We start from the raw sequence: 26,216 nt of genomic DNA, 5'->3' as shown, positions 1-26,216 counted from the left end.
GTAGTGATTTCTTAATCTTCATTAATGATGCTAGCTTTTTAACTTGGGATAGTTCATTAACTTGAACTTAATTTCCACAAAATTTAAATTGTTGTGAGACACAAATTCACGTATCTGAATTAGAGGTTTGGGCTGCTGATTATTAGTTCAAGAAATGAACCACAACACTATGTCCTATTTCACAACCAATCTACTACAGAGAGGCCTACAATTCTTCATCAAAGTATCTACAAAAAAGTTACAAATCAAGCTTTGTATAAAACACTTTTTTAACTTGAGTGTGTCTTCTACTAAATTTTATTATTATATGACAGAGGATATCGCAAAAGAAGTCACACCACTGATTAGGGAGATAGTATCAGTAGTTACAGGGGATATCACGGATGGATCATTCAAGGAGACCATATGAGTAAAACTTAAGAATAAGACATGGGTTATCACTTTGCTGGGGTTATACAACAGACCTCCTACTAATCAGTGGGAACCTGAGGGACACGTAAGTGAGCAAGTCACAGAAAATTGTAATGTATCATTTGAAAAAAAAACCCAGAGCCTATACTCTTGTTTCAGTGTAAAAGCTTAATGAAATTATTGAAATAACAACGGTAATATGGGAGGGGGTGGTGGATTTACACTTTGCCAAAACAAGTATGGCTTTTGGTTATACTTAGACCACCGGGCAGAGTGATGCAATGAGCATGGACACTGAGTTATTCAGTTTCCTTGCTGACTGCAGTCGATTATATGGAATTTGCCAGAGACAAGGTTCTGCCATCATAGCTGAGTAACTGGTTTGTTTGTGAGTGCAATCTCACAGAGCTAGTATGAATGAGACCAAAACCTACTGGCTGCTGAACCTTGGGACTATTTTGCAATTTAGGGATAAACGGCACCATTGTTAGAAAGAGTAATGATTATGGTGGAAAAAATGGGTTGAAGATTGATGCAATGCTATTGTCCATCCATTAAATGGGATGGCAAATTGTGTATATTCAATTTTGCAACAGAGCACTTAAACCTTTGGAGTTGCTACAATAATATTGGCAATTTTGTTGCAATTCATCTTTGCTTGTGATGGAATTTCAGATGGAGACATTTAATAATGCTCTTACAGTATGGCCTGACAAGCAGGGAGTAGCACAAGCACTGGATACTTAACCACCATCTGGGTCTTCTCCATTATCTTGCAGAGCACAGGTAGCAGTTTGCATGTGACTAGTGTCCACTGCTGAAGTAAGAACTAAATGTGCTCAGTTCTATAAGACTAGGTTCAGGGCAGGAGGATGCTTCACCAGTCTAGAGGAGTCTCAAACCAGGGTAACGAGATCTCATGACAATAATTAGAATAACAACTTAAGGTTAAGATGATAGATATCTTTTTTCAAAGGCTTGTGAAGCTTTGGAACTCTATACTGCAGAGTACTATGGAGATCCCTGGTTTACTCAAGGCAAAAACTAAAAGATGTAGGATGGCACAGGCAAATGCGTGGGCAGCACCGGCCTTATTCCGTTCTTCTTTTCAGTATCTATTAGGACGCACCATTTAGTAGTGCCTTGTTTCATCCTCCACTTCAACCCTAACAATCAGACCGACTGTACTGAATTGTGCAACGGGCTTGCAGAGTCAAAAGACCTAACGCTGTTCTCATTTATTGTGTTCTTATGCTATCAGGGTACAGGTCATGCTCACAGCTAAACAGCTTGCGTAATTGTGTCCAGTTCAGTCAATGACCTTGAACAAAAGGACAATTTATCATGGAATCAACAAATGGAACCTCCAGGGAGGGCCCTGATCTTTCTGATGTATTAAGTGGTAATTTGTCTATTTCCTTCTCTACTTACTTTTGAGAAGTGAATTAATTCTTTTGTTAGAGCAGAAAAGACAGAGCTTCAGAGGCTCTGTACTAACTAAGACCCAGAGTTCCACATTGCTACCCAAACTTCTGATATTAATGGAATCTTACACTGTGCAGATTCAACTATATTCTAATGTCAGAGAAATAAGTTTGCTAGATACCTCTAGCTTTACTAAATATTGTTCTTGAACAGTTTCAATACAAAGTGAGCAATAGGAATAGAGTTAATTTCTCCAACTTCTGGTGATTGCCCTCCTTCACCATTCTCTATTCCTGTTTCCCTCTCTCTCCAATCTCCTTACCTGCCCATCACTCCCCTCTGGTGCTCCTCTCCCTTCCATTTCTTCCATGATCTTCTACCCTCTCCTATCAGATGCCCCCTCCTCTGGCCCTTTAGCTCTTTCACCAATCAAGTTCCCAGCTCTTAACTTCACACTCTCACTTCTCTCAATTTCACCGCGCACCTGCCATCTTGTGCTTCATCCTCTCCTCCCCCCAACTTCTTGCTCTGACTCCTCATTTATTTTGCCCCGGTCCTGACGAATGGTCTCGGCCCAAAACATCGACTGTTCATTTATTTCCATAGATGCTGCCTGCCCTGCTAAGTTCTTCCAGCTTTTGTGTGTTTTGCCTTGGATTTCCAGAATCTGCAGATTTTCCTGTGTTTAGAATAGGAATAGAGCCCTAAAGACAATTAAAGCCTTGTAATTCTCTGCTAAATAAAGCCCTTGTTCCAGCTTGTGCATAACATTTAAATATGCATTCTTTTAATGATAATCAAGATAATTTTTCACCACATCTGCAACTTCATATACTCAGGAGAGGTGCACAAGCTGGGAGTGTTTGTTATTAACAGTAAAAGAAACATTTGAAATCATTTACGATATAAATTCTCTGTACAACATACCAAGACAAACATTTTACTTCCCATTTCCACAGTTGCCTCATAGCACTGTGACCACTAAGGTCATTTTATTAGATTAAAAGATTATCTTATGCCAACTCGCAATTATTAAGGTAAACCACACTGGCCTTTTTATTCACTACAAAACATTATGCAGACTGTTTATTCAGCAAATGCCAGCACTACAGCTACAGCATTGTTTAATATTTGGACTGTTTTTGCAGTAGAGTACCATGGAGAATTTTCAATTAAACATGTCACAGCTTTTTCCCCCTCTCAGATGAACTGTTTGATTTGCATCCCATAGATTATGTAACTCCCAAGTTCGGGCAATCTGTGCCGGAAATCCCTGACACCTCAGATTTGGTGGCTTGCTGCCTTGCTCTGCTTTCACAGTTTGACGCAGGATGTTTGGAAAGGGCTGCTGGTGCTTCTGTCTCATAGTGACAAGTTTGACGTTCAGTGATAGCACCCTCATTTATGTCACAGTCACGCCTTATTCAACAGGTGAGCACGTAGACACATGGATGCCACACTGAAAGACGGTGGCATTGCCAGTTTTCCATCGTTAGTATACGTACTTTGCCTAGATGTTGTACATGGAATTTTTGAAGTACATAAATTTAAAGGCACTGGTGTTATTGGTGGGGGGGAGAGGATCTTTGTGAATAATACTCTTAATTTTAGTTTGACTGATCATCAGTTTAAAAAACTAGCCAAGGAACAGACATGACAAAATTGGAAAAGGCACTGAATATTGATACCGATTTCATTGCTGACCCCCTGTACAGGTGGAACCAACAGATGAGTATCAATGCATCATTATTACAACTATTCCACCTGTCAATCATCATTCCGAGAGGACACCAGATATCAGGGCAGCACACACTCTGCCACGAGCACTCCTCGCCCGCTGAAGTGTCATGGCATATCATTTCCTCAACTGTAAACATTAAGGTCAAAATTACAGCGGTAAAGACTTTGCACAGGTAGATAGCATTAGGCATCGAGCCACGTGACACAGGATTAAAAGTGCTCAAGATGATGATGGAAAAGAATGCAGGCACTCGAATCTGCAGTAACAAACAATCTGCAGGATGAACTTAGTGGGTCAAGCAACATCACGGGAAAGGGAATTGTTGATGTTTTGGGCCAGGACTAAGAATGGAGAGAGGATACAGCCTGTATAAAGAGGAGAGGGGCAGGTGTGTGAGTGGTGGATAGAGAAGAGGTGAAGTATCATGGGCAGATGGAGCCAGGTGGGGGAGAAGGAGAGGTGGAGTTGGGAGTCAAAGGTGTCTGATAGGTGGAAACGGATAGACAAAGAAAAGTAAAAAAAAAATTCATCAACAACACACACAAAATGCTGGTGGAACACAGCAGGCCAGGCAGCATCTATAGGGAGAAGCGCTGTCGACGTTTTGGGCCGAGACCTTCGTCAGGACTAACCGAAAGGAAAGATAGTAAGAGATTTGAAAGTAGTGGGGGGAGGGGGAAAATCAATTCATCTGTCTTTTTCCTTTCTTTGTCTGTTTCTACCTATCACCTACCTGCATCTGTGTCCCATCCCTACCCTTCCCCTCTCACTCTCCCATTTTGCTACATCTGCCCATCATCCTTCATCCCTACTTGATCCACCAATCAGCTAATGGCTCCTTTATCACACTTCCTTTCCTCTTTATTCTGGCTATGTTCCCTCTCTACTCCCAGTCCTGATGCACGGTCTCAATTCCTTCCTCCACAGCCCCCCCCCCCCCCCCCACAGACAATGCCTGACCCACTGAGTTCCTTCAGCAGATTGTTTATTGCTCAGAATGGCCACATTTGCATGGTACATGGTCCAGCAGAATATTGAGCTCCTGTCTGGCCAAACATTGTTACACTATTTATAGGCAATCATTTGCAACTTACATACATGTGGAAAAACTTCCTTTAATCCACCTGAATAAATGGTGCTGAGCCTCAAAGGGCACAGTATTCTGCAGAAAGCTGCAGTAGTCACAAATTGAAATAAAGTACGAAGAATCCACACTCTGAATAAGCACTTGAATGGCTGAAGGAACTGGAAGTTGAAGTCTGATTCAACACAGAAGTGGTCAGTATTTCAGTGACACTCATTTCATCTCTCATGTGGACATAAAGGTGCTATGACATTATTGAACAAGGAGTATAGGAGTACATTTATGGGTAATTAGTTTATCATGTTCCATGTACCAAGATACAGTGAAAAGCTTTGTTTTGCATTCCTTTGAGACAGGCAATTCCAAGCATAACTGCTCAAGGTAATACAAAAGGAAAAACAACACCAGAATGCAAATTATAACGTTACAGTTAAGAGAAAGTACAGCGAAGGTAGGCAGATAAGGTACAAGAGCCACAACAAGGTCATTTATGAGATCAAGAGTTCAAATTTATTAATCGATCAATGTCATTGAACATAGCTTAACTTGTCACTTAGCTCACTGTAAGACCTTTTTATGCATGAACATATAGGTGTGTAAATATTTTGAAGTACCTTGTTAACTGTGAAAATGCTCTGGGCAATCCTGAGATTGTAGTTGGTGCTACCTTTTATATAGAAAAATCAACTTATTTTATATGAATATGAACAGGATCCTTGATTAAAACTTAATATTTGGTGATTCACAGGAGAAGGAAATCTGAGGTATGTGAGCCAGTCCTCTACGGAGGATCAGAGGTGGAGAGGGTCAGCAATTTGAAATTCAGTGGTATCACTTCAGACGGCTCGCTTTGGGCCCAGAGTGTACGTGCAATTATAAAGATAGCCCGGCAAGGCTTCTTAGGAGTTTGGGAAGATTCGGCGGGGCATCTAAAACTTTGACAAACTTCTATAGATGTATGGTGGACAGTACACTGACTGAATGCGTCATGGCCTGGTATGGAAGCACTGATGCCCTTGAATGGAAAAATCCCACAAAATGTAGTGGATACAGCCCATTCCATCATGGGTAAGGCCCTCCCTGCCATTGACCACATCTAGACAGAGCGTTGTCACAAGAAAGCATCATCCACTATCAGGGATCCCCACTCCCTAGGGAGGTCCTGCTCTCTTCTCGCTGCTGCCATTATGAAGAAGACACAGGAGCCTCAGGACTCATACCACCAACTTCAGGAACAGTTATTAACCCTCAATCATTGGGCTCTTGAACCAAAGGAGATATCTTCACCTCAACTTCACCTGCCCCCTTATTAAATGTTCCCACAACCTATGTACACACTTTCAAGGACTCTGCATCTCATGTTCTTGATAGTTATTGTTTGCTTGCTTATTCTTTCATTTAATTACTTATTCATCTTTTCTTTTTGTACTTGCACAGTTTGTTGCCTTTTACACACTGGTAGAAAGCCCGTTTGATGTGATCTTTCCTTGATCCTATTGTGGTTATTGTTCTATTATCGATTATTGAGAATGCCTGCAAGAAAATGAATCTCCAGTTTGTATATGGTGATATATAAGTACTTTGATAATAAATTTATTTTTTAACTTTTTGGTCAAAGTTACTCTGCAAATGTGCGTTCCCCGCCCCCCCCCCCCCCCAGTTTTTGTGGGTTAAAACTGGCACTATACAGCGTTAAGTGTCTAAGTACAAGGGACAGAGATGCATAGACAGGAGAGGTGATGTATGGAGCATTGCCTCTGGCCGCTGTGTTGACTGCTGGAATTGAGATGAAATAGTAGAGTGCAGCTGTAACAGCTGTTGTGTTGAGAGCTATGCACCGTAACAGCTTGCTATTTTACGTAAGTAGACAGACAGGAAGGCAGCTGTTAATGCCAATACCACATGTGCAGATTTTTATAATAAGAGTAATTTTTAGAAGTCTTATAACTACCAAAGTCTACAATAAAATAGAGCAAGGTAAAAAAAGAAGTAAAAATATGGAAATAGATCCTGATAAGTACACCAGCCTGGAGTTAATCCCTACTGACTAAATAGGTGTCAACATTTATTTTAAACAGGTTAACACCTCATTTTGAGACAGTAAGAAGAATTTTGGATGAACATGTTACACAATTATCTTGACCACTCCTCAAGGTGTAATTTAGAGCCATTTATTTTTCACGTAAGTAATGATACTTAGATTCTAAAACAAATATAGCTCCCCTGGTTATTTCTGTCTTTTGTCATCTCAGTAAAATTAATTCTTGTAACTTGGGCTGAGTAGGTTCCCTTGGATGCTCTAAATGTCACATGCAATGTCATATTGTATGACTTTTCATCGTAGAACATAGAACACAGAACATGCAAGAACAAGATTTTCAGCCTACAATATTGTGCAAAACTATTGAAACAAGTAATCAAATACCAAACTAAACTAATCCCTTCTGCCTATGTAATGTTCATATCCTTCCAGTTCCTACACGTCCAAGTGCCAATCTAAGAGTATTTTTAATGCCTCTCTCATTTTGCCCCACCACCCTCCAAGGCAATGCATTTCAGGCAGCCATCACTCTGCGTAAAATACCTGCCCCACATATTTTTTAATTTACACCCTCTCCCGTTGAATGTATGCTTTCTGGTATTAGATAAGACCATAAGACATAGGAGCAGAATTAAGCCATTCAGCCTATTGAGTCTGTACCACCATTCCATCATGGCTGATCCTGGATCCCACTCAACCCTAACATCTGACTTCTTGGAATATCCTTTGATGCCCTGACTGATCAAGAAACGATCAACTTCTGCCATAAATATACGCACGGACTTGGCCTCCACCACAGTCTGTGGCAGAGCATTCCACAGATTTACTACCCTAGCTAAAAAAAGTTCCTCCTTACCTCTGTTTGAAGGCCCCCCTCAATTCTGAGGCTGTGCCCTCCCGTTCTGGATACCCCCACCATAGGAAACATCTTCTCCATATCCACCCTATCTAGTCCCAATACCGACCCCTGAGGAACACCACTAGTTATCGGCAGCCAACCAGAAAAGGCCCCTTTTATTCCCACTTGCTGCCTCCTGTCTGTCAGCCATTCCACTATCTATGCTGGTATCTTTCCTGTAATGCCATAGGATTTTATCTTGTTAAGCATCCTCATGTGTGGCACCTTATCAAAGGCCTTCTGAAAATCCAAGTAAATGAAGTCTGCTGCCTCTCCTGTGTTCACTCTGCTTGTTACTTCCTTGAAGAATTCTAACAGATTTGTCAGGCAAGATTTCCCTTTTCAGAAACCATGCTGACTTTGACTTATTTTATCATTAGTCTCCAAGTACCTTGAAACCTCATCCTTAATAATAGACTCCAACAATTTCCTAACCACTGAGGTCAGACTAAATGGCCTATAATTTCCTTGTTATTTGCTTTCCTCCCTTCTTAAAGAGCGGAGTGACATTTGCAATCTTGTGAAAAAATAGAGGTGGGGATCTGGCACTGTTAATCACAGATAGTGTCACGGCTTCAGAAAAGGTGGACGTCATGGAGGGATTGTCTACCGAGTGTCTGTGGGTGGGGGTTAAGAACAGGAAGGGTCAATAACTTTACTGGGTGTTTTTTATAGGCCGCCCAGTAGTAACAAGGATATTCAGGAGCAGATAGGGAAACAAAGCTGTCGTGATGGGAGATTTTAATTTCCCAAATATTGATTGGCATCTCCCTAGAGCAAGGGGTTTAGATGGAGTGGAGTTTGTTAGGTGTGTTCAGGAAGGTTTCTTGACACAATATGTAGATAAGCCTACAAGAGGAGAGGCTGTACTTGATTTGGTATTGGGAAATGAACCTGCTCAGGTGTCAGATCTCTCAGTGGGAGAGCATTTTGGAGATAGTGATCATAATTTTCTTCTTCTTTACAATAGCATTGGAGAGAGATAGGAACAGACAAGTTAGAAAAGCATTTAATTGGAGTAAGGGGAATTATGAGGCTATCAGGCAGGAACTTGGAAGCTTAATTTGGGAACATATGTTCTCAGGGAAAGGTACGGAAGAAATGTGGCAAATATTCTGGGGATAATTGTGTGGAGTTCTGTATAGGTACATTCTAATGAGACAGGGAAGTTAAGGTAGGGTACAGGAACCGTGGTGCACAAAGGCTGTAATAAATCCAGTCAAGAAGAAAAGAAAAGCTTACAAAAGGTTCAGAGAGCTAGGTAATGTTAGAGATCTAGGAGATTATAAGGCCAACAAGAAGGAGCTTAAGAAGGAAATTAGGAGAGCCAGAAGGGGCTACGAGAAGGCCTTGGCAGCCAGGATTAAGGAAAACCCCAAGGCATTCTATAAGTATGTGAAGATCAAGAGGATAAGACATGAAAGAATAGGTCCTATCAAGCGTGACAGTGGGAAAGTGTGTATGGAACTGGAAGAAATAGCAGAGGTACTTAATGAATACTTTACTTCAGTATTCACTATGGAAAAGGATCTTGGTGATTGTAGTGATGACTTGCAGTGGACTGAAAAGCTTGAGCATGTAGATGTTAAGAAAGAGGATGTGCTGGAGGTTTTGGAAAGCATCAAGTTGGATAAGTCACTCAGACCGGATGAGATGTACCCTAGGGTACTGTGGGAGGTGAGGGAGGAGACTGCTGAGCCTCTGATGATGATCTTTGCATCATCAATGGGAATGGGAGAGGTTCCAGAGGATTGCAGGGTTGCAGATGTTGTTCCCTTATTCAAGAAAGGGAGCAGGGATAGCCCAGGAAATTATAGACCAGTAAGTCTTACTTCAGTGGTTGGTAAGTTGATGGAGAAGATCCTGAGAGGCAGGATTTATGAACATTTGGAGAGGTATAATATGATTAGGAGTAGTCAGCATGGCTTTGTCAAGGGCAGGTCGTGCCCTACAAGCCTCATTGAATTTTTTGAGGATGTGACTAAACACATTGATGAAGGAAGAGCAGTAGATGTAGTGTATATGGATTTCAGCAAGGCAGTTAATAAGGTACCCCATGCAAGGCTTATTGAGAAAGTAAGGAGGCATGGGATCCAAAGGGACATTGCTTTGTGGATCCAGAACTGGCTTGCCCACAGAAGGCAAAGAGTGGTTGTAGACAGGTCATATTCTGCATGGAGGTCGGTCACCAGTGGAGTGCCTCAGTGATCTGTTCTGGGACCCTTACTCTTCATGATTTTTATAAATAACCTGGATGATGAAGTGGAGGGATGGGTTAGTAAGTTTGCTGATGACACAAAGGTTGGAGGTGTTGTGGATAGTGTGGAGGGCAGTTAGAGGTTATAGCGGGACATTGATAGGATGCAAAACTGGGCTGAGAAGTGACAGATGGAGTTCAACCCAGATAAGTGTGAAGTGGTTCATTTTGGTAGGTCAAATATAATGGCATAATATAGTATTAATAGTAAGCCTCTTGGCAGTGTGGAGGATCAGAGGGCTCTTGGGGTCTGAGTCCATAGGACACTCAAAGCAGCTGCACAGGTTGACCCTGTGGTTAAGAAGGCGTACAGTGTATTGGCCTTCATCAATTGTGGAATTGAATTTAGGAGCCGAGAGGTAATGTTGCAGCTATATAGGACCCTGATCAGACCCCACTTGGAGTACTGTGCTCAGTTCTGGTCACCTCACTACGGGAAGGATGTGGAAAGCATAGAAAGGGTGCAGAGGAGATTTACAAGGATGTTGCCTGGACTGGGGAGCATGCCTTATGAAAACAGGTTGAATGAATTCGGCCTTTTCTCCTTGGAGCGACGGAGGATGAGAGGTGACCTGATAGAGGTGTATAAGATGATGAGAGGTTTTGATCGTGTGGATAGTCAAAGGCTTTTTCCTAGGGCTGAAATAGCTGCCACAAGAGGACACAGGTTTAAGGTGCTTGGGAGTAGGTACAGAGGAAATGTCATGGGTAGGTTTTTTACACAGAGAGTGGTGAGTGCGTGGAATGGGCTGTCAGCAGTGGTGGTGGAGGCGGATGCAATATGGTCTTTTAAGAGACTTTTGGATAGGTACATGCAGCTTAGAAAAATAGAGGGCTATGGGTAACCCTAGTAATTTCTAAGGTAGGGACATGTTCAGCACAATTTTGTGGGCTGAAGGGCCTGTATTGTGCTGTAGGTTTTCTATGTTTCCATCTTCCAGTCCTGTGGGACCATGCCAGGCTCAAAGTGATTCTTGAAAGGTCATGACCGATGCATCCGTTATCACTTCAGCAACCTCTCTGAGGGCTAGGGGATGTAGTTCATTTGGCCCAGGTGACTTATGCACATTAAGACCTTTGATTTTGCCTTGCACCTTTTCATTTGTAATAGCAATGGCACTCACTCCTGCTCCCTGACTTTCATGGACCTGTGACACACTGCTAGTGTCTTCCACAGTGAAGACAGATGCAAAGTACTCATTAAATTAATTTGCCGTTCCTTTGTCCCGCATTACTACCCCACCAGCTTAATTTCCAGTGGTCTAATATCAACTCTCACCACTCCTCCTTTTTACTCTTTATATAACTGAAAAAACTTTTGGTATCCTGCTTTATATTATTGGTTAGTCTGCCCTCATATTTTATCTTTTCTCTTCTTATAGCTTTTTTTTAGTTGCCTTTTGTTGGATTTTAGAAGCTTCCCAATCATACAACTTCCCACTCACTTTTGCTACCTTATATGCCCTTCCCTTGGCTTTTATGCAGTCTTTAACTTCCTTTATCAGCCACAGCCATTGCCTACCCCAGCCATTTGAGAACTTCTTCCTCAATGGAACATATTTATCCTGTGCCTTGAGAACTATTCGCAGAAACTTCACCCATCTCTGCTCTGCATCACCCCTGCCAGTATCTTCCCCTCTCATGTTTCTGAGATTCCCTTTATTCCATTGTGATACTGATAAATGTGAGTTATGCTTTTCTGTCTCAAATTACAGTATGAAAATTCAATCATATTAAGCTCCGAAATAAAATCTGGGTTATTATGCAATACTAATCTAAGACGGCCTTTCCCTGAGTAGGCTCAAGCACAAGCTGCTCTAAAAAGCCATCTTGTAGGCATTCAACAAATTCCCTCTCTTGCAATCCGACAACAACCTGATTTTCCCAAACCCTTGCATATTGAAGTCCCCATTCGAACGTACCAATACCCTTATTACATGCCTTTTCCAGCTCTATGCAATCTCAACCTCACATTTTGGCTACTATTTGAGGCCTATATATGATTCCCATAACGGTTGTTCTACCCTCACAATTTCTTAACTCCATCTACAAAAATTCGACATTCTCTGACCCTATGCCACCTCTTTCTAAACCTGTAATTCCATCTCTTACCAACAGCGTAACACCACAGCCTATGCCATCCTGCCAGTCTTGTCGATTCAAAGTATATCTTTTGATGTTAAGCTTGCAACTATGGCCTTCTTTTGGCCACGACTCAGTGATGCCCCCATTGTCATACCAACTAATCTCTAAATGCTCGTCCACCTTATTCCGAGTGCTACGTGCATTTAAATACAGCACCTTCCATCCTGCATTCTTTGCTCTTTTGAATCCTGCCTCTGTGGTACAATTTAACTATTTCTCTGTCAACATTTCAATCCTTGGGATATTTTAATCCTTGGAAAAAATACTGGCTGTCCATCGATGACTCGCATTAAAATTCTATCAGGTCTTCCCCTCAGTCTCTGCTACTCCAGAGAGAAAAAAAACAGGTTTATCTACCCTCTTATTATAGCACCTGCCCCCTAATGAAGGCAGCATCCTGATAAGCCTCTTCTGCACCCTCTTCAAAGCTTTCACATCCTTCCTATACTGCGGTGACCAGAATTGAATGCAATACTGGAGATGTAGATTAACTAGAGTATTACAAAGCTGCACCTCTCAACTCTTGAACTCGACTCCTCAACTACTGAAGGCCTTGGAGTCTAAGATCCCTCTGCATATCAACAGTCAAAGATTTTGCATTAACTGTCTATTGTCCCTTTACGTTTGATCTTGCAAAGTGCGACACTTCAGATTTTGCCAGGTTAAACTCCGACTGCCATTTCTCTGCCCATAACTTCAACTGATATACACTCAGCGGCCACTTTATTAGCTACAACCGTTTCCTAGGCTATCCCAGAATTCAATCTCTGTCATAGGAATATAACCACAAGTTATCTTAAAAGTCATGCAACATTCTAACTTTTAAATACCAAATAAAGAGTGGTCTCCTTATTTGGTACCTAATAAAACAGCAAGTAACAGTATGTTTGTGGTCTTCTGCTGCTGTAGCCCATCCACTGCAAGGTTCACAGTATTGTGCATTTAGAGATGGTCTTCTGCACAAATTGTTATAAATGTATGGTTACTTGAGTTACTGTCTCCTTCCTGTCAGCTTGAATCAGTCTGGCCACTCTCCTCTCTCTGACCACTCTCATTAACTTGATTTTGCCCACAGAACTTCCACTCACTGGGTATTTTTGTTTATTTTTTGCACCATTCTCTATAAACTCTTGTGCATAAAAATTTGAGGAGATCAGCAGTTTCTGAGATACTCAAACTACCCTGTTTGGCACCAATAATCATGCTATGGTCAATGTCACTTAGATTACATTTCTGATGTTTGGTCTGAACCACAACATGCTCTTGAACATGTCTACATACTTTTATGCATTGAGTTGCTGCCATATGATTGGGTGATTAGATATTTGCATTAATGAGCTGGTATATAGATATAATTAATAAAGTAGCTACTGAGTGGATATCCTACTGTATCCTTTGCCAAACTTTTATGCTATCCGCAACAGCACCAATCTATATATCATCTACATATTTACTAATTCCCTATCAATATTTTCATCCAGGTCATTTATATACTGTATATCACAAATAGCAGAGGTCCCAATATGGATCACTGCAGAACACTACTAGTTACTAATCTCCAGCCAGAATAAGTCCCATTGGTCACTATCCTCTGTACTCTATGGGCAGCCAATTTACCATGGATCCTATTCATCTTAATCTGGCTGAGACTAAGGCCAAACACCTTACTAAATTCCATGTAGACAACGTCCACAGCTCCACCTTCAACAATCATCTTCATAACCTCCTTGCGAAAGTCAATCTAGTTAGAAAGTCATGACTTATCCCACACAAAGCCATGCAGATTGTTCCTAATTAGGTAAATTTTCCAGATGTTTATAAATCCTATGCCTAAGAATCCTCTCCAGTAACTTCCCTAGTACTGATGATAGACTCGCCAGTCTATAATTTCTAGGATTATCCCATTTCCCTTGCTGTTTAAAGGACAGCATTAGTAGGATTAAAGGGGGCCTTTTTTGGTTAGCTGCTGGAGACTAGTGGTGTTCCGCAGCGGCCAATGTTGGGACTGTTTCTTTTTACATTATATGTCAATGATTTGGATGACGGAATTGATGGATTTTTGGCCAAGTTTGTGGACGATACTAAGTTAGGTGGAGGGGTAGATGGTGCTGAGGAAGCAGGAAGTCTGCATTAGGACTTAGACAGATTAAGAGAATGGGCAAAGAAGAGGTAGATGGAATCTAGTGCAGGGAGATGTATGGTCATGCACTTTGGTAGAAGGAAGTAAACCATTTTCTAAATGGGGAGAAAGGTACAAAGGGCCTTGGAAACCCTCATGCACGATTCCCTAAAGGGTTAATCACAAACACAAGAAAATCTGCAGACGCTGAAAAACCAAAGCAACACACCTAATGCTGAAGAAACTCAGCAGGTCAGGCAGCATCTATGGAAAGGAGTAAACAGTCCACGTTTTAGGCTGAGACCCTTCTTCAGGACTAACTTCCAGGTTGAGTTGGTGGTAAGGAAGGTAAATGCAATGTTAGCATTCATTTCAAGAGGACTAGAATATAAAAACAAGCATGTAATTCTGAGGCTTTATAAGGCATTGTTCAGACTGCACTAAAGAGTATTGTAAGAAATTTTGGGCCCCTTATCTAAGAAAGAATGTGTTGGCATTGGAGAGGGTCCAGAGGAGGTTCACTAGAATGATCCCTGGAATGGAAGGGTTAATGTAGGAGAAGCATTTGCTAATCCTATGCCTTAACTCCCTGGAGTTTAGAAGAATGAAGGAGGATCTCATTGAAACTTAGTGAATATTGAAAAGCTTAGATAGAGAGGATGTGTAGAGAATAATTTTTACAGTTTAGGAGTCTCGGACCACAGGACACAGTCTCAGAATAGAAAGACGTCCCTTATAGAACAGAGATGAGGTTGGAGCTGACATTGGATGCATGTCAACTTTGACAGGTTTTCAAGACATTACTTCCTACAACGTGGAATTGAACAGAATGGACGGCAGCGATGCTTCACTACCAGATGAACTCAACGCCTTCTATGCCCCCTTTGAAAGGAAGAGTATAACTACAGCTATAAAGATCCCTGCTGCACCCAGTGACCCTGTGACCTCTGTCTTGGAGGCCAATGTTAGGCTGTCTTTCAGGAGGCTGAACCCTCGCAAGGCGGCAGGCCCTAATGGAGTACCTGGTAAGGCTCTGAAAACTTGTGCCAACCAACTGGTGGAAGTATTCAAAGACATTTTCAATCTCTCACTGCTATGGTTAGAAGTTCCCACTTGCTTCATAAAGGCAACAATTATACCAGTGCCTAAGAAGACTAGTGTAATCGGCCTTAATGACTATCGCCCAGTAGTACTCATTTCATGATGATGAAATGCTTTAAGAGGTTGGTCATGGCTAGAATGAACTCCTGCCTCAGCAAGGACCTGGTCCCACTGCAATTTGCCTATTGCCTCAATAGGTTTATGGCAGAGACAATCTCAACGGTTCTTCACATGGCCTTAGATCACCTGGGCAATATGTCAGGATACTGTTCATTGACTATAGCTCATTGTTTAATACCATCATCCCCACAAGTCCTGATTGATAGCTACAGAACTTGGGCCTCTGTATCGCCCTCTGCAATTGCCAGAAGACCACAATCTGTGCAGATTGGTGATAATATCTTCTCCTTGCTGACGATCAACACTGGTGCACCTCAGGGGTGTGTGCTTAGCCCACTACTCTACTCCCTCTATGTGCATAACTGTGTGGCTAGGTATAGCTCAAATGCCATCTATAAAATTGCTGATAATGCAAACATTATTGGTAGAACCTCTAATGGAGATGAGATGAGGATCTAACCCGGCCCCAACACAATGATGCAGCTATAAAGAAGGCAGGACATTGGCTGTATTTCATTAGAAGTTTGAAGAGATTTGGTTTGTCACTTAAAGCACTTGAAAACTTCTATAGATATAACGTGGAGAGCACTCTGACAGGCTGCATCACAGACGTGTGTGTGTGTGGGGCGGGAGGGGGTGGCTACTGCACAGAACCAAAAGAAGCTACAGAAAGCTGTAAAATTGGGCAGCTCCATCTTGGGTACTAGCCTCTGTAGTTCCCAAGACATCTTCAAGGAGGCGTGCCTCAGAAAGGTGACGTCCATTATTAAGGACTCCCAGCACCCAGGGTATGGCCTCTTCTCATTGCTATAGACAGGACAGAGGTACAGAAGCTGGAAGACACACACTCAATGATTGAGGAACAGCTTCTTCCCCTCTGCCATCTGATTCCAAAATGGACATTGAACCCACGAACACTAACTCACTTAAAAAAAAATTACTCCTGTTTTTGCACTACTTTCAATCTACTTTTTATATATATAAACTGCAATTTATTTATTTATTCTTTCTTTCTATATTATGTATTGCATTGAACTGCTGCTGCTAAGTTAACAAATTTCACGTCACATGCTGGTGAAAATAAACCTGATTCTGAACTGTTTCAGCCAGAGGGTGGTGAGTCTGTGGAATTCATTGCTACAGACAGCCGTGCAGGCAAAGTCACCGGGTATATTTAAAGCAGAAGTTGATAGGCTCTTGATTAGTCAGAGTATCAATGGTTTTGGGGAGAAGCAGGAGAGGGACAATAATTCAGCCATGATTGAATGACAGAGCAGACTCAATGGGCCAGGTGGCCCAACTCTGCTCCAGCATTTTATGGTTTTATGGTTTATTAGCTACTTGCCAATCCTCCAGGACATCACTTATGGCTAGAAAGGACATGAAAATATTGCTCAAGGTCCCAAAAATCTTGTCTATTGCTGCTCTTAATTAACCTGAGGACATCATTCTCTAACACTACTTTATTTGACATCTTGAAATGGTCTGAAGGACCGGCTTCTGTGCTGTATATCTCTGTGTTTCTATGTCTAGCTGATGCTTACATCTCAGGTGTTAAAGGAGGTGGCTATGGAGATAAGGAGAGTATTGGTTGTATCTTAAATTCCATAGATTCTAGAAAAGTTCCCACAAGTTGGAAGATAACAAATGAACACTTTTTCATGACTCATGAACACTACCTCACTATTTTTCTTTTGCACTATTTATTTATTTTATTTTTATTGTAACTTGTAGTAGTTTATTTTCAAGTTCAAGTTGAGGTTTATTGTCATTCAACCATATACATGTATACCATTAAACAAAGCAATCTTCAACGTGCATTAGGTGAGAAGACAGGAGATTGGTGCTGAGAGGGAAAATGGATCAGCCATGATGAAATGGCAGAGCAGACTCAACAGGCCAAATGGCCTAATTCTGCTCCTATATCTTAAGGTCTTATAATACAGTACACATAACTCATAAACTGACACACAACATGTTACCACAAATAAATTAACAAATAATAAGGTACATTTGTGAAAAAGGAAGGAGAGAGTTAACAGAGGACGACAAACTGACATTGGTAACTAGAATCTATTTTGAGCCACAGAAATGATAATCTGATTGGACAGAATCACCAATAAGATTCATGAAAGAAAAACCATGTCTAACATTGAAAGAGCTTTTCTATGTTGTATCTAGCAAAACAGATAAGGTGGAATTGGTGGATATGAAGAATTTAGATTTTCAGAAGCTTTCAGTAATTGGTTATTGGTTTATTGTTGTCAGTTTTGCCATAATACAGTGAAAAAATGTCTTCTGGTAAGATGGAAGCTCGTTTGGTTGCAGCAGCTTCCATGGGGTCGAAAAGATGTGCTTCTGTCTGATTGAAAACTATTTTTAACGATCACAAGATCTTGCTACACATTAAGAATTTAAAGAACTGCAGGTTGCACCATCAGCGAGTTGCTCACTGGCGGAGAGAATGAAGGAGATGCTTGTCTGAGTTGATGCTGGTTTACAGTCAAATAGTGAACGGCTGTCATGGTTGGCTTTTTAGTGATCAAAAGACCCTTTTGGACATTTATAATCTGGTGCGCTATAAGATCGATTTGCTGATCTATTGGCTAAGAGCAGGGTCAGATGGCGGAGGAGCTGTGTGAACTCGGTTGTGGTGAGGACCAGCCTTCAAGCAACTGCAGAGCCACCTGTTTCGCAGCCACTGGGAGGGAGGCGACCGAGCCAGGTGCTCCACTGGGGGTGGCGTGGCATGGCGCGGCATCCGGGCTGACTCCTTAGTGTGTGCTTGCGTGAAGACGAGCTCTTTTGTGGTCGGCTCCAGATTTTGGCGGCACTCAAAGGACTCAGGGCGTCGAGCAGTGGGATCACCTGTTTTACAGCCGCCGGGTGAGAGGCATCTGGTGCGCTCCACCGAGGCTGGAGTTGGAGCACGTCCAGAGTGCTTGCTTAGCCAAAGACAAGCTCTTTTGCGGTCGACTGAAGATTTCAATGGAATAAGGATCTAGACTATATTCATGTATATATTGAATGGTTGTAATTTTTTCTTACTGATATCCTATACGGGCTTGTTATCTTGTACATGCAAGGACTGGGCCTCAAGCCATGATATCCTGTGGGGTTGGGTGCAGTGGGGCTGGTGCACCCCGAGGAGTGTTGTGGTCAACTGAAATTTTTGACGGGTATTTTGTGTGGTTGTATCTTATTTATCTGTTATTTTATACAGGCTTGTAGTCCTGTATGTGCATGGATTGGGCCCCAAGCTGCAGTTCCTGGGGGGCTTGGAGCGCGGAGTGGCGCAGCATCCAGGTTATGGAAGTCAGACTCTATTGTAGACAACTGCGGATTGACGGCACGAGCTTTTGTTTACGCTTTTATTGTGATACTTTTAAAATTGTGATTGTGATACTTTTTTGTGTATCTCATGTGTGCTTTGTGCACCCTGATCCCGTAGCAATGCTGTTTCATTTGGTTGTATTCATGAATATTCATATAAGTGAAATGACAATTAAACTCGAATTGAATTGAAAAGGTTCTGTTTGCATGCCATCCATACAGATAATTCTCTGCAGAAATACATTGAGATAGAACATAAAGGGAAAACAGAATACAGAATATAGTGTTACAGTTAGAGTTAGTGCACTAGAGGTTGGCACAGAGGTGTCAAGAAAACAACCTCTTCCTTAATGTCGCAAAAACAAAGGAGCTGGTTGTGGCTAACCCCCATTGACATCAATGGATCTGAAGTTAAGAGGGTGAACAGCTTTAAGTTCCTCGGCATACACATCGCCGATGATCTCACGTGGTCTGTACACACCAGCTGTGTGATGATTAAAGCACAACAGCGCCTCTTTCCCTCAGACGGTTGAAGAAGTTTGGTTTGGGCTCCCAAATCCCAAGAACTTTCTACAGGGGCACAATTGAGAGCATCCTGACTGGATGAATCACTGCCTGGTATGGGAACTGTACTTCCCTCAATCACAGGACTCTGCAGAGAGTGGTGCAGACAGCCCAGCACATCTGTAGATGTGAACTTCCCACTATTCAGGACATTTACGAAGACAGGTGTGTAAGAAGGGCCTTGAAGGACCTTGGGGACCAGAGTCACCCCAACCACAAACTGTTCCAGCTGCTACCATCCGGGAAACGGTACCACAACGTAACAGCCAGGACCAACAGGCTCCGGGACAGCTTCTTCCACCAGGCCATCAGACTGATTAACTCACGCTAATATAATGTATTTCTATGTTACATTGACTGTCCTGTTGTACATACTATTTATTACAAATTACTATAAAAAGCACATTTCACATTTAGACGGAGACATTACGAAAAGATTTTTACTCCTCATGTATATGAAGGATGTAAACAATAAAGTCAATTCAATTCAAATAAAATGCAAGGGCCATGACAAGGTAGGCTGAGAGATCAAGAGTTCATCTGTAGTGTTTGAGGCGTCCATTCAAGAAAATGATTATGATGGGCTGGAAGATGTTCTTGAGTCTGATGTTCTCAAGCTTTTGTACCTTCTGCCCATTGGGAGGGGGGAGAAGTGAGAACGACTAGGGTGGGAGAGATCCTTGATTATGTTGGCTGCTCTCCTGACGCCGCTGTGATGCATCTGGATTGGGCGTTTTCTATAGTGCATCAGAAAAAAATGGTGAGGATCACCGTGGACATGCCATACCAGAGGTTACTAAATATAATTAGGGCACATACGGTAGATATGTAAATGACATGAGCAGATGGAGCTATCAGCATATTGTATATATAGAACATTGAAATGTTGCTGTAAGTGAACATAGCAAGGTCCTGGAGAAGTTGCTTTGGACTGTGGATCAGTTCTTACTCAAGTTTGAAGTGAAAACCTTGAAGAGTCATCTTTGATTGGTGCCATCACAAATCTTTGAGAGCCATGGATCTGGCACATGTAAACGAGTGACCAAAGGAAGGACGGAAGCATTGAGTAAAGGAGCTTAGACATCATGTTGCAGTTTACAAATCATTGGTTTAGTAGCACTTGGACTGGAGGGTTTGAGTTGTGAGTTCCGAATGGATAGCCTAGGACTGTTCCCCTGGGTGAAGAAGGTGGGGTGACCTGCAGAAATTTATAAAATTATGAGGGACATAGATATGGTAGGCAGTCACAGCCATTTTCTAGTGGTAGGGGAGTCTAAAACTAGAGGGCATAGGCTTAAGGTGCGTGAGTAAAGATTTTAAGGGAATGTAAGCAGCAAGTTTTTAACACAGAAGGTGGTGGGCACGTATATGGATTGAGCTGCCTGAAAAGGCAAGTAAAACTACAGTATTTAAAAGACATTTTTAATGGACAGATACATGGACTGCAAAGGTTTAGAACGATATAGGCCAGACATAGGGAGATGGGATTAGTATAGACAGTCATCTCGGTTGGCACAGACAAAATTGGGCTGAATGGCCTCACAACTTTATAAGGATAAGAAGTGATTGAACCACAAGTGATTGAACAACTTTGATCATTTATATCAGTTGACTGTTTACTAACTTCAATAAAGGATATTTTGTTGATATTTCTACATCTATAATTTGGCTTTGTAAACAGCATCACTCACTAGCATCTAGGGATTCTCATTATTGCCCCACTGGTGACACAAAGGTCGAAAGGTATCACCAGCAGTCAAAGGGAAAGTGGGTGGAATTCCTGATGTTTATTCTTTAGGAAGAGGTCCAGTGGTCTGTCTGATGAAGACACAGAAGGAAATCACAGTTCAATGTGGGGTGCCAGACCTCTCCCTGGGGTTATGGAATCTTCCTGGAATATTAAACCTGTTTCAGTGTGTCAAAAGAAAGCCCAGTCCCAAAGTTATTAAAGGAAAAATAATCGAAATAAACAAACAATTCACTGACAAATCCATTTTAGGTATGCGATTTGGGAAAAGAGTTAATAGTCCTGACGAAGGGTCTCGGCCCGAAATGTCGACAGCGCTTCTTCCTATAGATGCTGCCTGGCCTGCTGTGTTCCACCAGCATTTTGTGTGTGTTTAATAGTTATCTTAAATTATTTTACAGCAAACAGTACCACACATAAAATGCTGAACCATCTTAGCAGGTAAGGCAGCATCTACGGAGGGAGATGAAAGTGGATGTTTCAGACCAAGATAATAAGGACTCCAAAGTCAGAAGGCAGAAGTCAGAATAAACCAGTGGGAGGAGTTGTGGTAGCACATGAGCTGGTCAATGACAGGTGAATCCCGGTGAGCCGGGGGGGGGTGGGGTGGGGATGGTGTAAAAGTGGGATTGATAGCTGGGAGGTGATAGGTGGAAGAGCAAAGGGGTGAAGAAGGAAGAATCTGATAGGAGGGGACAGTAGACTCTGGGATAATGGGAAAAAGGGGGGAACCTGAGCAAGGAAGGTGTGGGTAATGGGCAATGATCAGATTCTTCCTTCTTTGGCCCTGTATCTCTTCCAGCTATTTTACCTCCCAGCTTCTCATCGTATGATCCCCATTTCACCCTTCCCCTGCTCATCTATCACCATGCTCCCACCCACTTACACCCTTTTATTCTGTTGACTACCCTCTTTCTCTCCAATTGTGATGAAGGGTCTCGGCCTGAAAAGTCCATTTCCCTCCATGGACGTTGTCTGACCTGCTGAGATCAACCAGCATTTTGTGCGTGTTGCTTCAGAATTCCAGCATCTGCAGTTTTTTGTGTGTCTCCAATGCTTCAGGGAGGTTTGAAATTGATGCTATTGTGAACAGTTTATCTACAGGATTACTTCCATACTGTCTACTGACACAAATACTCTTAACGATCGATTCTAGCATCAGTGAAACTGGTGTTTGGTGCATTTCAGCACAGTACATTTTCCCTATTTAAACTTCCATTATTTTGTCAAAGAAGTGTTATAAAACAATTTAAACACTACAGGCAAGATGTGCAAACTGTCACTTGACAAAGCCATTTACTTTAACAGGGATTAGCAAGGTCAGCCAGATCTATGAAAATATGATGCTGAACCAGGTGCAGAATTTATTGGCAATGTCAAGTATTAATCATTGTTCTTAGGAACTGGAACCCTAATGAAATCGCAACTGGAGTTCAAACTGACATGGTTTTTAGCTTCATTTCCCAGATATTCTGGAAGTCCACACCTTTAGGTCACAACCTAATGTGTTTACCATCTTTAAAAGAGTCAAATTGCCAAGACTGATTTAAAGTCTTCTGATGCTCCATATGTCCCATTGGTACATTTCTCTGATGAATCCAATGTACTAAACTGAGCTTACATTTCCTGATAAAAATAGCCTTGATTTCCTGGCATTTTTATGTAATGTTGATGGACATTTAGTGCATGTGAGTCAGCAGTGGCAGGATCACACACCTTGCCCTCAGTTTCCGAGAGTGAGACTTCTGGAGCTCGGCAAGTTTAGATTGTTAGGCTGCCAGATGTGGTACAGTGCAAGATTTCCAAATGCCTTGAGACTTTGCAAAAACACTGGAAGCCTAATGACTCGATGTCAATCCTGAATTTCCTCAAAACATTGGTAACAGCCTCATCAACAACATCCATCATTATTCACTCTTTCAATGCTGCCTGAACATTTAAAGCAGGTCCAGAGATTTCCTTGTTGTGGTCTCCCTCACCCATCCTGTTGCATCATCTGTGGAGATTCACAAGGATAATTCTGGGAATGAAGGGGTTAACATATGAGGAGCATTTGGCAGCTTCGGACCTGTACTCACTGGAATTTAGAAGGATGGTGGATAGGGAAGAAATCTCATTGAAACCTACCAAATGTTGAAAGGACTAGATAGGATGGATGAGGAGAGGATGTTTCCTACAGTGGGGATATCCAGAACTAGAGGGCACAGCCTCAAAACTGAGGGGCGACCCTTTAGAACAGAGATAAGGAGGAATTTTATTAGCCAGAGAGTAGTAATGTGTGGAATGTTCTGCCACAGACTGCGATGGAGGCCAAATCTGTGGGTATATTTAAGTTGGAAGTTGATAGTTTCCTGATTGGTCAGGGCATCAAAGGATATGGCAAGAAGACAGGTGTATGGAGTTGAGTGGGATCTGAGACTAGCCATGATGGAATGGCAGAGCAGACTTGATGGGCTGAATGGTGTAATTCTGCTCCTATGTGTTGTGGTCTTAACAGCACGTAGTAGTTTCCTTTAGTGCTTAAGCATCTGTGTTCCATCCTTTTTTCATAGATGCTACCTTGCAAGATTTTTTTTGCACACTTCTTTACCCATGGCGGTTAATATAGGGCAACATGGTAGCGTAGAGGTTAGTGTAATGCCAGTGAACTGGGTTCAATTCCTCCGACTGTCTGTAAGGAGTTTGTACATTGTCCCTGTGACTGCTTGGGTTTCCTCCAGGTGGTCTTGTTTCCTCCCATGTTCCAAAGACGTACGGCTCAGTAGGTAGTTGGTCACATGGGGTAAACTGGATGGCACAAGCTTGTGGTTCAGAAGGGCCTAGTACAATGCTGTATCTCTAAACAAAATAAATATGAAACCAACAATTGTAGATTCACAGAAAGGGAGTTCCAGGCTGAGGGAACAAAATTGTTGATGACACTGCTGCCTCAAATCAGGAGCTGAGCTAACCACAGCCATCACAGCACATCTGAAGTTATTTCGGGGGTTCCATTCCTTGAGAGCTGTTATCTCACAGTTCTAGTGACCCGAGATTATGCATCCTCCCTGTGACTCTGTCAGTTTCCATTGGGTGTTGTAGAGTAAGTTACACAGGACATAAACAGGCTCTTCGGCCATTGAGTTGACACCCACCATCAATGATCCGTTTACACTAATCTCATTTTATTCAGAGTCAGAATCAGGTTTAATATCGCTGGCTTATGGCATGAAATTTGTTGTTTTGTGGCAGCAGTACAATAGAATACATAATAATAGAGAAAAAACTGTGAAGTACAGTAAGTGTGTGTGTGTATATATATATTAAAAAACAGGTAAATTAAGTAAGTAGTGGAAAAATAAAAAAATAAAAAAAAGTAGTGAGGTAATGTTCATGGGTTCAACGTCCATTCAGAAATTGGATTGCAGAGGGCAAGAACCTGTACTTGAATTGTTGAGTGTGCATCTCCAGGCTCCCGTACCTCCTTCCTGATGGTAGCGTTGACCACCTGTACACTATGTGCAATTTCCAGCAACTAATAAACTTTATCAACCCTCACGAACCTTGAGGATGTGCAAGGAAATCAGAATACCCGGAGGAAGCCCACACTGTCTCAGGGTGGATGAGCAAACACCAAGGTTCTAGTGCTTCAGTTTCCTCCTAGATCCCAAATTCATGGAGGGTGGTAGGCTATGTGGCCACTGAAAATTGGTTCGAATGTGCAAATGAGTGGCAGAATTCGAATCCCTGCTTAGAGGAGGATTAAGGTAAATGAGGCTTGTTCAATTCTGTTTCTCTGTGTGATTCTATGTGATTTGATATTCGCTTCATATTTTTGTAATGGTCACAGGGAATCAAAATAGGGGACTTACTTAATGATGCCACCAAGCAGCACAACCAACCACTGTGATGATAATATCCTGTTGTAGACACAATAATGAAAATGCATTGCTAAAGGACATTGTGGCTACGCTTGTAAGGTTCAGTGCAGTGCCTGAAGACGCATATATGCCTTTAGGATTCTTAATCTATTCCACTTTGTCTTTGTGCCCACACAGATCATGTACAGAAATCATTCTTAGAAGACCAGGTAAAGATGTGATTCATTAATGTCCGTCAGCCCCCACCTCCACCCTTACTCCCATTCACAACAGCTCTCACCCATGCTAACCCCTCCCTAACCCATGCTTAGATAGCTGCCCTGGATAAGAATTCATGGCCCTATATTGTTAACGGGACAGCCTGGTGCAGTGTCTCCATTCGCCTTACCCTGCCTCCTTCTCTTTTGTGTCATACACTTCATTTCTCTCTTTTGGATTCACTATGCTGGGGGCCCTGTACTCTGGATATCAGAATCAGAATCAGAATACTTGCAAATTGTTGTTTGTGCCAGCAAAGACATAAAATTACAAAATAAATGAATGGTGCATTCTGGCGACAAGCAGTCAGGTTAGGGGTCTCCAACGCAAAGGGAGGAGAAGTATTCCCATTATGTGTGCTTGAAGTGATTCTGTGCACAGATCCTCTGCTGTAGTACTAGTACTGTGCTGCTTCTGCAAAGATATGGCCGAATATGAATGACTAACTGGGCCTGACGGATTGTGTGTCTAAGGCAAAGTTAGCATCAGTGAGACTTGCCCTGGCATATGTTCCTTACTCCCCAAATCCTAGCACAAAATAGAATCTAAGAACAGAGGTTTATACTTCAACAAGCTCTTTGTACAGGCAGTTAAAGTCACAAAGCCCTGTCTTTTATTGGATTCACTGGTGTTTATGGTGTTTGGCTGCTATACAAAGTGGATGTTAAAATGAATAGAGCTTCTCAAATATTCACATGGCATTCAGAGTAAACCAGCAGGAATATTGTTTACTAGGTCTTTTTCTAAAACAAGTTACTTTCTGTAGGTGTACCTCCACTCAGCCAATAGATTTTTGGATGTTTAAGTTCAGGGAGTTATTACATGACAATGACAATAAGGTAAAAGATTAGTCATGGTCTTAATGGAGGGTGAAGCAGGCTTGAGGGCCAAAAGGCCTTCTTCAGCTTCCTTCCTTATATTTAAGTTCTGAAAAATATATTCTGAAATCAGCATCGAATTGGCTCATTGGTTTCCCCACATCTCTCTTGCTAGTCATCTGGATCTGGCAGCATACACTAAAACACAGCCGTGCTGCTTTGCTCTGGCTGCACTTTGGCAGTATAGTCAACTTGTTTGGGGGAGAAATGTTGTGGATATTTGACTTGAGAATC

The 26,216-nt window shown here is 42.0% G+C and overlaps 1 protein-coding gene across 1 annotated transcript in view; it reads right to left on the bottom strand.

Annotated features, from left to right (window-relative positions):
- Positions 1–26,216, bottom strand: part of adamtsl7 (ADAMTS-like 7) — a 491,555-nt gene that overhangs the window by 71,698 nt on the left and 393,641 nt on the right. The gene's annotated exons all lie outside the window — the stretch shown is intronic.

This window comes from Hemitrygon akajei, chromosome 4 (genome assembly GCF_048418815.1).
Source record: "Hemitrygon akajei chromosome 4, sHemAka1.3, whole genome shotgun sequence".
NCBI classification, from domain to species: domain Eukaryota; kingdom Metazoa; phylum Chordata; class Chondrichthyes; order Myliobatiformes; family Dasyatidae; genus Hemitrygon; species Hemitrygon akajei.
This window is presented reverse-complemented; position numbering and strand designations above follow the sequence as displayed.